Genomic DNA, 12,653 nt, shown 5'->3' on the forward strand with positions numbered 1-12,653 from the left:
CCCCCCCCCCCCGCCCCAGCAGAGGGAGGAGGCCAAAAGAACTGCCAAGTGCAAAGATGGTGGAAGGCAAGAGAAGGTTTGGTAGATTTTTTAGAAACTGAAAATACCACAGTGCAAGGGGCAAATGGTAGACAAGCAGCAGATCATGAAGAACCTGCTGTGCTTAGCTGAAGAGTCTGGCCTTTATCCTGAGGATAAATGTTTCTCAACAGGGGAAGACAATCCCTCTCTACTCACCCTTCAAAGCCCAAACACTCCCTCCCTACCAAGCTCTCCAGGACCCTCCTGGCCTGAACACTTACACCCATGAACCTCGATGCTTTTTGAGACCATGTCTTCTCAAAAGAAGAGTCATCAGTGTGTGTGTCTGTCGCCTTCCCCCATGGTGAGCTTCTGGAGAGTGAGGACCCAGCCTCATCCTGCTCTGAATTCTCAGTGTGGCACCAACACAGAAGATACTCAAGAAACGTAAGAACTGTTGCTGAACAGAATTCCAACTGATCCTATGGGATTTGCTCCTTCTGAAGATGAGGAGACCGAAGCCAGAGTATCTAAGTGACTTTCCTAATGTCACACAGCCTGTGTTTTAACATCTCGGTCATCATCATCATCCCAGTTATGTCTGAATTCTACAATACTTGCTTCATATGCCTTTTCTCATCAAAGTCTCGCCGTGACCAAAAACGTGGATACTGTTATCATCCCATTTTACAAATGAGGGAACTGAGACCTAGGGGCATTAGGTTAACCGGTGAACAGCTGGGACTAGACCTCTAATCTTCTAACTCCAGGTCTCCTTTTTTTTTTTTTTTTTTTTTTTAAACTATAGTCCTTCTGCATCTTCCTATCCACCCACCCTTCTAAAAAGAGGTCATTCATGAGCGGTCTTTTCCCATGCTATTTCCATGAAGGCCCCTTTTCTTGGGAGAGTTTTATGTGACTAAAAGATGGGTCTGCCTTTCAATAAAACGTGGTCAATGTTGTGTTGGTTTCGGTGTACAGCACTTCAATAAAAAATAAAACTAAAAAACAAACAAAAAGTTGTCAAAACACAGCTGCTGAAAGCCAATATGGGTTAGAGATACCTGCATGATTACCTCAGGAGAAAGAGGCTAATGATTATTGCTGTTATGTTGCCTTGAGGTTCTCCTTTCTAGGAAATGGGCTGCTGTTCAGAGTCAAAATAACCTGGCATCACCGATGTTTGTTTATATTATGGCAAACACCCAAGCGATCACTCAAGATGGAGTCAGCATTTGAGAGGAAGGGTGGGGCATGGACTCATTTCTCCATTATCCAAGTTTTTTTCATATTGTTAATCCTTTTTTATACTCTATTACATTTCATTACAAAAGCAGCAGACTACACGTTAGCTTGTGAGCTCTTGGTGGGAACTGGATCTTGTTTACATCCCTGCCTGCCCAGTGGCTAGAACAGTAATTGGCATGTTGTAAGTGCACAATAAATATTGAATGAGTGAAGAAATGATATTGCAGAGTAATTGGCATGCTTCAAGTGCACAGTAATGTTGAATGAATGAAGAAATGATATTACAGGGAGTTCCCTGGCCGTCCAGTGATTAGTACTGGGCGCTTTCATTGCCATGGCCTGGGTTCAATCCTCGGTCCGGGAAACTAAGATCCCACTAACCACACAGCATGGCCAAAGAAAGAAAGAAAGGAAAAAAAAACCAACAAATGATATTACAGAGCAATACTTCAACTCACTCATGGCCAAGCAAAACTAAAACTAAGACCCTTGCTAACCCAGCTTCTAAGGTAGGCGGGGGTCTCCAAGCAGTCTGCCAGCTGAAGCAGCCAGAGCCCCAGGATTGTCCCAGCCAGGAAAGTTCCCCATGCCGGCTGTCACTAAGGGCTGCAGGTGGTGTGTGTGTGGGCAGATGCCAGGATCCGGCTTATGACACAGTCCCCCCATGCCAGGCCAACACCTAAGGAACTGCAAGAGAGAGGGGAGTGGGAGCCCCCAGAAAGTGGAAAGGGAGGAGGAGGAGGAAAATAGGAAGACAAGTAGGGATGGAAAAACCGATGAAAAGGTAGATCTGGCAGAGAAAGGAAAAAGTCAAAAATGAAGTCATAGTCTAGGAACTAGGACTTCTGTGAAGAGTTCTGGGAGGAGATCAAAAGGAAGATTGAGCCTTTTTGAAAGAGGAGTCAAAGGCCAAGCACTTCTGCGCCCGCCAGAAGTCCTCCTGGTCTAGAACTGTGACTAGGAAGAGGGCAGATGGGGGGGGGGGGGGGGGGGGCGTCTTCCGTGTGGCATTCGGTTCCATATTAACACCCAGTCCAAATACAGTCCGATGGAGGGGGTATCTAGAGAATACGGCGGGGGGGGGGGGGGGGGGGGGGGGCGGGGCTCTGGTAGGGACAGCCTCCCTGCTTGCTCCCTTTCAGCACCGCCCCAGCCTACGCTGGGCCCTCCCTGAGCACTGCTGACAGAGGAGTGCCACCGGGCTGGAGGGAAAAGATGTTAGAACTCTCAGCCGCCACCCATTCCCATCCACAGTAATAGCCACATATGCCTAAAAGCTGTCCTAAATTTCTCTGCTGAAGCACAGGTCTGTAGAAAATTCTAGATGTCTGTATCCACACCCTCCACTTTCTTGAAATCAGTCACTAGATTGCACCTCCTTCTCCCATCCCAGCGCCTAGACTTCTCTCTCATATGCTCCAGCTTCTGCTTTCTGAATTGTCCGTGTTGCTCTCTACAAAACCCTCTCCAGACTCTCTCTCGGCATCGTTCGTTGAGGAGCTTATGATGGGACCCATTTCTCCAGCAAAGTCCTGAGTGGCAAAGACTACCTTTATCTCGTGGCAGAACCAATCAGGAATGGAATCACTGAGCAGGACACAGAAGAGGTGAGCCCAGGCGATGCCTGGCTTGCTGGTATTTTTGCCCTCTGCACTCTTATGTCTCTGAGGCTTCTCTTTTTTTCCCCCTTCCATTCAGGTGTCACAACATCCCAAAGTCCTGGCATATTCCCGTTCTGAATGCCAAACAGAGGCCAAACTTTCACAATACAGGAAGGACGCAGTTCCAACCCAAGGACAAGGGTATTGAATTACAAAGCTCCTCTGGATAAAGTAGAACAAGAAACACCCCATATTCACCGGGTGTCTGAGAAGCAGAGAACAGGGCCTGGAGATAAGGAAAGCAGACTGAGAGGAACCCAATACCCCAGCCAAGTCACCCAGATACGCAGAATTTATAAACCTGTCTAGACGCAGGGGCTGGAACCTGCTGCTGACCCACTCTGGGGAATACAACTCACTGAAGATGATCCTGTGCTTACCTGTTAACTCGTGGATGAATGTGCAACTGGCAGGCTAATAATAAGTCAATTCACTGAACAAATAGGTACCAAGCACCTACTGTGTACAAGGCACTGGGGACACAGGGAGGAGTAAGACAGACCCTACTTTCTGGGAGCTCAACATCAGTTTGGGAAGAGGGTTGTGAACTCAGCAAAGTGAAATGCTAGCAAACACTTATACAGCACTGTGCTCAGAGGCTTAAAATACATCATCTCACTTAACCTTTCCAGCAACTCAGTGAAGAAGGTGCTATTATGTCCCCTATTTTGCAGATGACGAAATCACATCACAGGGAGGTGAAGTAACTTGCTCATGATACCAACGCTGGTAAGTGGTGGAGCTGAGCGTCACCCCGAGTCAAGATGGCTCCAGAGTCTGCGTCCTTGACAGCTCACCTCCTATACTGGGAAGGGAGCCAGACTTGAAGTGTGTCCAAAGTACTCTAGCGGGCAGAGGACAAGGGAATCCAAGGCGCTGAGCCGCAGAGAAATGGAGGGCTCCTCTGGGAAGGCGGCATGGAAGCTGGCACTGCAAAATGAGGAGGGGAAGGTCAGGGCATTCTAGACTGGGAGTCAAAGGAAACAGTGAGGTCAGAGGGTCCGGGAAATGTGTGTTAGCCACTCTAGCTTAAATCTCAGAACAAGAGGGAATGGCTGGAGACAAAGCAGGCTGGGGTTAGACTGCAAAGGGCCTTGAATAAAGTTGAGAATCGATCTGCAGGTGATGGGGAGCTAGTGAAGGTGTGCGAGCAGGGTGGTGACATGATGGGCAGCAGAGAGAAGAGTATGGATGGAGGCAGAGACCGCAGGGCGAGTGCTTTGGGGTCTGTGGGAAAAGTATTGATAAGGGATAAAGAGGCTCTGAACTAGAGGAGCCAGCGGTGGTAGAAAGGAAAGGAGGGGATGGATTCGAAAGGCAGAAAATCAACAAAACTTAGTGACCAACCAAAAGTTGGGGGGATTTTTGTGAACTGTACGTTATCCTAGTGAGTAGGGGAGGAGGATCAGTAAAGAAAATGGGTGGATAAAGGATAAGTGATTCCCTTTCTTAGCTCTGGGGCTTTGTCGTGCGTTAAACACAAAGTCTGGACACCCAGAGGAAGGCACCCTCCTGGCTTTTCAAAGTAGCCAAGTGGGCTTGTAGTAGAAAACCTGCAGACGCAAAGGTGGAAATCTTATGTATTTATTTTTTCAGGAAGACATCCTGGTGGCTGTCTTTAAGAGGAAGAACATCCACCCAATGTCAAAAAAAAAAAAAAAAATCACAGAAGGGAAAGGGAAAGCAAGGTGAGAAATGTTAAAGGAATTAGGGGCCTTCCTGAGCATATATATGGTACAAAGAGCGTCTCCTTTTGCCACCCCTGTACCTCCTTGAGGGATTTAGGAGTTTTGTTCCAAAAGATACTGACTTGGTGACTGGTCAGTAAATCCTACTGGGACCAGTTAACATATAAGTAATACCTGTATTTGAATCTATACCAAAAATAAAATCACTAATCTACACAAAGGAATTTTTTTTGCTTTTTTTAAAGAATAAAAAAGCCCTGAAATGTTTCTATGTATACTCATGTACAATGGCTGATACATCTATTTATGCTATGACCACCATCTCAGGTGGGGAACGAGTTTTCCCAAAAGCAGACTTTGAACCAAGGATCCATGTGCAGGGGATTATTGAGGAAGTGGCCCCAGGAGAAACCAGGAAGGGAGTGGGAACTCAGAAAGGGGAAGGAGTCAGCAAGGGCACCATCTTAGGTAAAGTTCCAGATCCAGCCTGACCCCACCGGCAGCTCTGGAATGTCAGTTGCACCTCAGAGTTAGTCCTGCCTCCAGACAAAAGAGCTGGGCTTTCGTACTCCTACACTAGTCTGTCATTTTCTCGAACGGGGTAGAGGGTAGGGCAAGTATATAGCTCACAGGCACTGTGGCACTCCATAGGGGCAAAGAACCTCTATGTCCCTAATAAACACAGACTATTAGCGTCAAAGCTACACGCAGGCTGGGAAACAGACACACACAGCGGGTAAAAGACGGCTGAGAATATTTGGGTGGGCACCAGCTGCGTCCACTATATCTCCATAAAATTTGGATACATATACCGATACCGAGGGGTATACAATAACATCACTGCTCAGAGCAAAGATCTCTGGAACAGCAATAACCTTAAACCACTGTATGGCCCAGAGAGTCTGGTACAAAACAGTGTGAGTACAGAGAGTCTGAAAGGGTCAGAGGAAGGAACACTCCAACTACTGATTCAAGAGGCAGGATCCCCAAATTCAAGAGGCTGGAGCAAGGAGCAGAATCTGACAAGATGGAATGCAGCAAGAATACATCTACGGTCCTTACCTTGCATCCAAAATCAACAGCAACACCAACAGAGGACACAGGGGACCAGGCTTAGTATCCACGGATAGTACTAAGGCTATCTGTGGAACTCAACTGGGCCAGTAGCTCCACAGAAGCCCACCTCTCTATGACCCAGCACGTGTCCTCTAATTTCAAGATGACTTCAGAGGAAGGCAGGGTTTGGAACCAGAAAGGCAAAAGTCCTCACTGGGAGGTGCTGGACCATGCCTGGGAAGTGGCCTTCAGTTCTGGTGCCACGGTTTAAAGGAAAAAGGACCATGCAGATGATTTCAGAAGAACACGACACAGATGATATAAGAACTTGACACTAAATAATGAGATTCAGGTGGCAGAACTGGGAATATTGTCCCTAGAGAAGAAAGGACTAGGGTCGGGGTTTGGGGGGAGGGTTGTTTGGTGACTTCAATGCTTGAAAGGCTGGCACCGTGGCAGAGTGGTTAAACTTGTTCTGTGCAACCCAAAATGTAGAATGGGGCCCAGTAAGAGCTACAAGGAGATGGAGTTCAATGCAATCTAAGAAATACTTTAATAGCCAGAGCTAGCCAAGGAGAGGGGATCAAGGAAAGAAACTGCTAAGGGTGGAAATGATGGGCAGGACCAACTTATGAGGCAGGCAGGGCATTCCCCATCACTAGAGTGTGGCTCTAGTGGGCTCCCCAAGCCTGGCTGCACACTAGAGCCACCTGGGGTCTTGGTAACAATATATTTCTGGGCCCTGACACTCTGATTTAGTGGATCTGGGACGATGCCCAGAAATTCACATTCTAATAAGCTTCCCAAACTTCTTATGCCATCAGCCAGCATTTGTGCAAGGACCAGGGTGAAGACATCTCATCAAGGATGATTAGAGAGAACTCAGGCATCAGGTAAAGAAGGGGGCATAGAGTAGATGCAGTTAGTCCCTTCAAACTCTAGAAACGTGTGGCCCTGGGATTGCGGAATTCTAGGTTTTGCATTAGGGAAGTCAGTCTGAGGAACAGTGTTTAACATACGGGGACTCTGGAGCCAAACTAACCAGAGTGTCTATTCAGGCTCCGCCACATATTAGCTGACGGGTCCTGGGTGCGTCATCTCCACTCTCCGAGGCTTAATCTCCTCTCCTGTGAAGTGGGAGATAATAGTACCACCTCTTAGAGTCATTATGAGGCTTGAATGAGAGTATAACATATAAACGGTATGACTACAGTATGTCGTGCAGTCCCTTCTAAAGAAAACTAGGGATTGCCCGGTCATGTGTGGGGTAACGCTGGGTGGAAAGACGACGGAACTCCTTTAGATTTGGAATAACTTCTTCAGAGCCAGTAGGCCGAGTGTTCCATACCACTGCTAACCTAAGACATTTGGAAAACAATTAAAGCGATTCTTTCCCTATATTTGGTTTGCTCTATTAAGAGAGATCAATAAAGAGAACTTATCTGCTCTTAGCGCGTAACAAAAGAGGACCATGTAACTTCACAACAAAACAGCACTCATTATTTTTTAATCCTAAGAAGACCAACAATACTCCTTCACATTATTTTCTGCCTTTAGACCTCTAATGAACTCATGCAAACAGGCCTTCTCTCACTGCAGCTGCTGAGGCAAGTATACACTTTACTATAAAGTATGACATAGGGATATGAACAGTTACTCCTCTAAGTTCAGTTTACACTGCCCCAGGTATCCATCTGTCCCCGTCCTGCCGGTGGGGGTCTTTCTGATCCACCACTAGTCACTCCAGGCAGGGCCTCTGTATGTGATTGTGAAGGTTGTTCATAGCAACAGGACTTCAGGCTATAAGAGGGACTGTCCCCTTGACAAGCTGTGCCCCCAGCACTGAGCTGTGTCTGCCAGAGGAAGGGATGCCATTTCTAATCCACACACAGCCATACGGGCTGGTGTGGCCCTGCCTGGAATGGGGTGGGGGGGGCACAGGGACTCTATTTCTGTGCAGAATCCCTCCCCCAAAAAAACCCCATTCCGGCCACAGCCCTCCCCAGTTCAGTTAATGAGGACTCTGTTCTTCTAGGGGCTCAGGCCAAAATCCCTGGAGTCATCTATGATTTCTCCTTTCAATCTCACAGCTTACATTTTATCTATCTGGCTTTACCTTCAAAGCATCTCCAAAACCTAAACCCTTTTCATCAGCAAAATTTAAGCCACCATTGCCTCTCCTCTGGATCCTTGAAAGAGCTTCCTAACTGGTCTTTCGCCTCCGCCCCCTCTAGTCAGTCCATCCGCAACACGGAGGCCACTGTGATCCTTTTAAACCCACACTCCTCTGTGTAAACCCTTCCAATGGCTTCACAGCTCTTCAGGTAAAAGCCCAAGTCTTGAGCACTCGGTTTGTGTCTATCTCCCCTAACTAAGATCCAAGGTCTACGAGGGCAGGGGTTTTCATCTGTTTTGTTCATTCCTCTAATCCCAGTGTCTACAACAGTGCCTGGCACAGAGCACACATTCAGATCATTCTACAGTGAGTGAGTGGTTTCTTGCCATGGTCCCCAGGGCTGCAGCATGTTCAGATCAGTCCATTCCAGATCCCAGCCCCTCTGGAGAGGGGTGCTGTTGGGATCCATTGCTCACAGACCTGGAAGAACATCTACTTCTGGGTCCAAACCTCCCCTGATGTGGTTACACTTCTGCCTGCCCCCTGCAAGTCATCTCCTCCCCCTCCCCTTCAAGAGCAAATGTCACCAATCTCCCAGTATGTCAGGGCTTTAAGGAACAAAAGCACTCCTGATTTGGACCTACACAAAAGGCCTTGCAGCAGTGCAGGGGAAAGACCGGGGGAAATGGAAAAACAGTTCCAGGAGTAAAAACAAAGGAAAAGTTAATCACTCCATCAGTTATGCTGTGGCACACCTTAACACTGGCTTGCACTCACTAGTCCCCATGTCACTCTGCTCCAGTGTGAGTGAGCCCCTCATGGCAGAGACTACTCACTCATCAGAGCAGGCATCTGTGGCCCAGAGACAAACACAATGCCAACACTCCCGCCCCCCTGAAACCCTGCAACTGGCAGAGGAGCAGAGGGGAGCGGAGGGCCTGGGAGGCAGCAGTATCTCTCCCCCGGACACACTGGTTCTCTGCCTTCCACACAGAATGTCAGGGCAGCCCCTACCTCATCAGCTCTCTCAGCTGGGTCACATCACCATGACCCTTCCTGAGAGCCACTCAGCTACCCCTGTGCCGGTCAGAGCCAGGAGTCTGGGGAGTGAGTATCATGGTGCTATGGGTTTTCAAGACCATTCAGGGTGGATAAGATGGGGTCAGACAGGGTTTGCTACAGGGGCAGCAAGGGAACGTATACCAGCTGTAGGCGCAGATGAGGACACTGGGTTTAGCTGAAAGAGGCTAGGCACGTAGGCAACTTGTGGTCGCAGCCCCAGGTAGACTAAGCCCAGCAACAGGGAATCCCAGAAGAGGCCTGGGAAGCACCAGGGTGGCTGCCAGAGAGCTGCGGGGCTACAGGCAAGAAGCAGGGCTCAGTACAGATGACCAACATGTCCCAGTTTGCCTGGGATTTTCTTGGCTTTAGTACTGGAAGTCCCATGTCTCAGGAAACCCCATTAGTCCCAGGCAAACCAGGACCAGAAACAGGGAGCACTGCCACACCCCAGAAGGGACACTGCAGAGACACAGAACAGTGACGCCAGAAGAGTGACCCAGACAGGAAAGCCCAGTTGTAAAACACAGGACGGATGAGAGAAATTGAGCTCAGAAAGAGGTGAGATTAATTCCCCTCAAGGAGGTTAAAAGGTATTCCATTTTAAAAAGTTTCTGCAGACAAGTGAAACCAGGCAGATACAGGTTAAATGAAAACAGGCAGATTTAAGATAGGACTTATTGCCCTCAAGTAGCTGGAGCATCTTCCAAAGATAACTAACTGTGCAGAGCTTCTCCAGCTTAACTGACCACAGGATGCTCCCTGCCCGTGGCATAACTGATACAAGCAGCCCACAGGACACTAGCAAAACACAAAACTCAGCTGGAGAGACCCTGCTCTATCTAAGGCAACTTTTTCAGAAAGCTGCCTTATCTGGCAAGAGAAGTTCACACAGAGTCCAGTTACATGGGTTAATAATTGTCTGGCCCCGAGAGGCAGGTCGGAGGGCAAAATCACCGTTCAAGACAGGACAGTGAAAGTTGAGCCCTGCTGTCTCCAATACGGTGCTGGGTCTGGAGTCATCCATTTATCAGAGGTTAATGTACTGAGGCTTACGACTGTTAACGCTGTAACAAGTGCCCCAGCTGGGAGTGAGCTTATCCAATAACCCTTTCCCCAGAGAAGGGAGGGACCCATCTAACGCCAGGAGTGAAGAGGTGAAGAGAAGCCGGCACTAAACACTGAGCAGGTGCATGATAGGTAGAGCGCCCCCGATGGTGCTCTACGGCTTCCACGTTTACCTTGACCATGGCTGGAGAAAAGCAGCTGGATTTGATCTGACAGGGAGTAGGGAAGTACAGAAGGGTCTGGAACAACACCGAGCCTTGACAGGCCTGGCACCGGCAACGCAGCCTCACTGTGGGGAGCCTTGTGGAGGACTGCTGGGGCCCTTGGGGGAAGCTGGGTGGCCGTCTTTTTCAAGCGCAGTTTGCCCTCCCATGGACAAGTCACTGTTAGTAGAGCCCTTGAGCGGGTCTTCAAGGGGTCATGTTTAAGTGCTTATTAGGTATGAGGTATAGACCTACCCGAGGAGAGGTGGAGAGACCAATGGACTAGAGGCCAGGAGACCTGGGTTCCAGTGGTGGCCCTGACTCTATGTGCGTTCACCTGAAGTCATGTCACCTCTCTGGGCCTTCCTTTCCATGTGATAACGGAGGGTTTTTGAACTGGATGTGCTCTAAGGCTGCTTTTTAGCTTTGACGTTCCAAAAGCATCAATAAAACGATCCCAAACACTTCTTTGTTGTTATGTATTGGGGTTATAAACTGCCGTTTCCCCAAAGTTGTAAGCAGTTTAATCTTGTAATGGGTCAGGCCTCTGTGGCACTGGGCAGAGCTGCAGGCTAGATTCCTGAAAAAAAGTAGATACATGTCCATCACTGGATGTTCAGATCACAATGCAGGAGGAGACGCCCCCACAGGAGTCCTACACCGTCCACATCCTATAGCCCAGCAGCCTTGGAACACAGCTTTCCATGCTTTCTGGAACACAGTAGGTACCTTTACACTTCCATGCCTCCACATGTCTTGGGCTCCCTGGGACACACGCTCTGAGGTAGGCTTATGTGAGGAAGGCTTTTGGGGGTACATACCTCTCCTGGAGTGATGGGACCAGGAATGGGAGAGGAAGGGGCTGACCTGAGAGGCCTCGGCTGAGTCTGTGGGGCTGATCCTCTGCAGCTGGGTTGGCCCTTCAGTGCTGTGCTCAACTGAAGCAAGGGGGCCCGCCCTTTGTACTCACCTAATGACCAATCCCTGGATTCAGGCCTCCCCTGGGGAGGGAGCCTAACATTGGGCAAGGCAGCTCGCTCCAGCCAAGGGCAAGTCCGTTGAGTCATCAGCATCCATTGCTCCCTGCAGCTGGGGGAGTGAGAGAGTGGTGCTCAGCAGCCTGCAGCATCCACCACAGTGCCTTTGCTCATGCTCCTCTCGCCCCTTCCTTATCTCCCCAGCTTCGCCCCTCCATCACTGCTGCTGCAGTGCTTCTTCCAGTGAGTCATCATTCTTTGCAGCCCTATTCCTCAAGGCTGGGGCTGCCTTATGCACCTCTGTTGCACCAGACAGTCACGTGATGCCTGGCAGGCAGCTGGAAGGAAATAGAATGTATTGAATAAGAGTGAGGTCTCTGCATCAGACTATGAGTTCAAATCCCAGGGCTACCCATTGTGAGGGGAATCAATTTCCTTCCCTGAGCCTCAGTTTCCCAACCTGTAAACTGGGAGAAATGGCCAATATCGCTGCCTTTTAGGTGGTTAGGATTAAAGGAATGATATAAGCAAAACAACTGGCACATGGAAAATACTTAATAAAGGAGAGGAGCAGAGATGGCTGCCTCCTGGAGCCTTTTCTCCTGCCTATTAGCAAAGGTCTCATTATTCAGTTTCCGGAGGGGAATGGGGAGGAGCTGCAGGCAGCTGTGAGCATGAGAGGGCCTCCTAGGGGAGGCGTGAGGGGGGAAACGAGGCCAGAAGCTGGGGGGTGTGGTGGTCAGAGCACAGGCCACTAGGAGGACCCTGAAAATGGAGGAAGGAGCTGAAGGGAGGACCCAGGGCAAGCTCAGGAGGGCTTGTGAGACCTGCATCCTGCTTCAGATGTCATCATTGTCTTAGTCCTTCATCAGGACGTCATCTTCACAAACATCTCTGAAAACACTGTCTCCACAGTATACATTATCTCCCCCAAACAACATTCTCGGCAAATAAGCAGACAGACATATCACCAATGCCAGGCATTTCCTCCCTCCCCAGTTTACATTTCAGGACACTGTGTTCATTACTGTTGCCTCACGAGGGCCACCCTATAGACCTCTGAAAATAGGAAACAGCCTGACAGAGGGGGCTGGGGGGCCCGACTGGCCCGCATCCTGTCTCCCATCCTCATCCTCCCATCCGCATCTCCTGTCTCCTAGACCCAGCTGGATACCCCAGGAGAAGCCCACTTCCTCCCCCCTCCATCCTCTCCCTCAACAAAACCATCCAAGAAAGAAACATGTTCCTGTCCTAAGTGAAGAGAGACCTTTGTCCTGCCTGTATGAGGGTGAAAGGGAAGGTGCACCATGCCTGGACACTTTTAACTCTCCAGCTTTCCTTGCAAATCTCTACATAGGCCCCCAAACGTGACTCTGTTCAACATGTTTAGGTTCGCAACGTGGGTATTTTATTTTGTGTTATGTCATTTTATTTCATTTTTCTTAAAACCCTACAGGGTACAAACAAATCTGAACACGCCATGACTTAAAACCCCTTAGAGCATCACTATTTGTTATAAATATTTGACTAAAATGAAGCTGCCCTCAGTTCAGCAG

This window comes from Lipotes vexillifer, unplaced genomic scaffold (assembly GCF_000442215.2).
Source record: "Lipotes vexillifer unplaced genomic scaffold, Lipotes_vexillifer_v1.1 scaffold102, whole genome shotgun sequence".
In the NCBI taxonomy this organism is placed as follows: domain Eukaryota; kingdom Metazoa; phylum Chordata; class Mammalia; order Artiodactyla; family Lipotidae; genus Lipotes; species Lipotes vexillifer.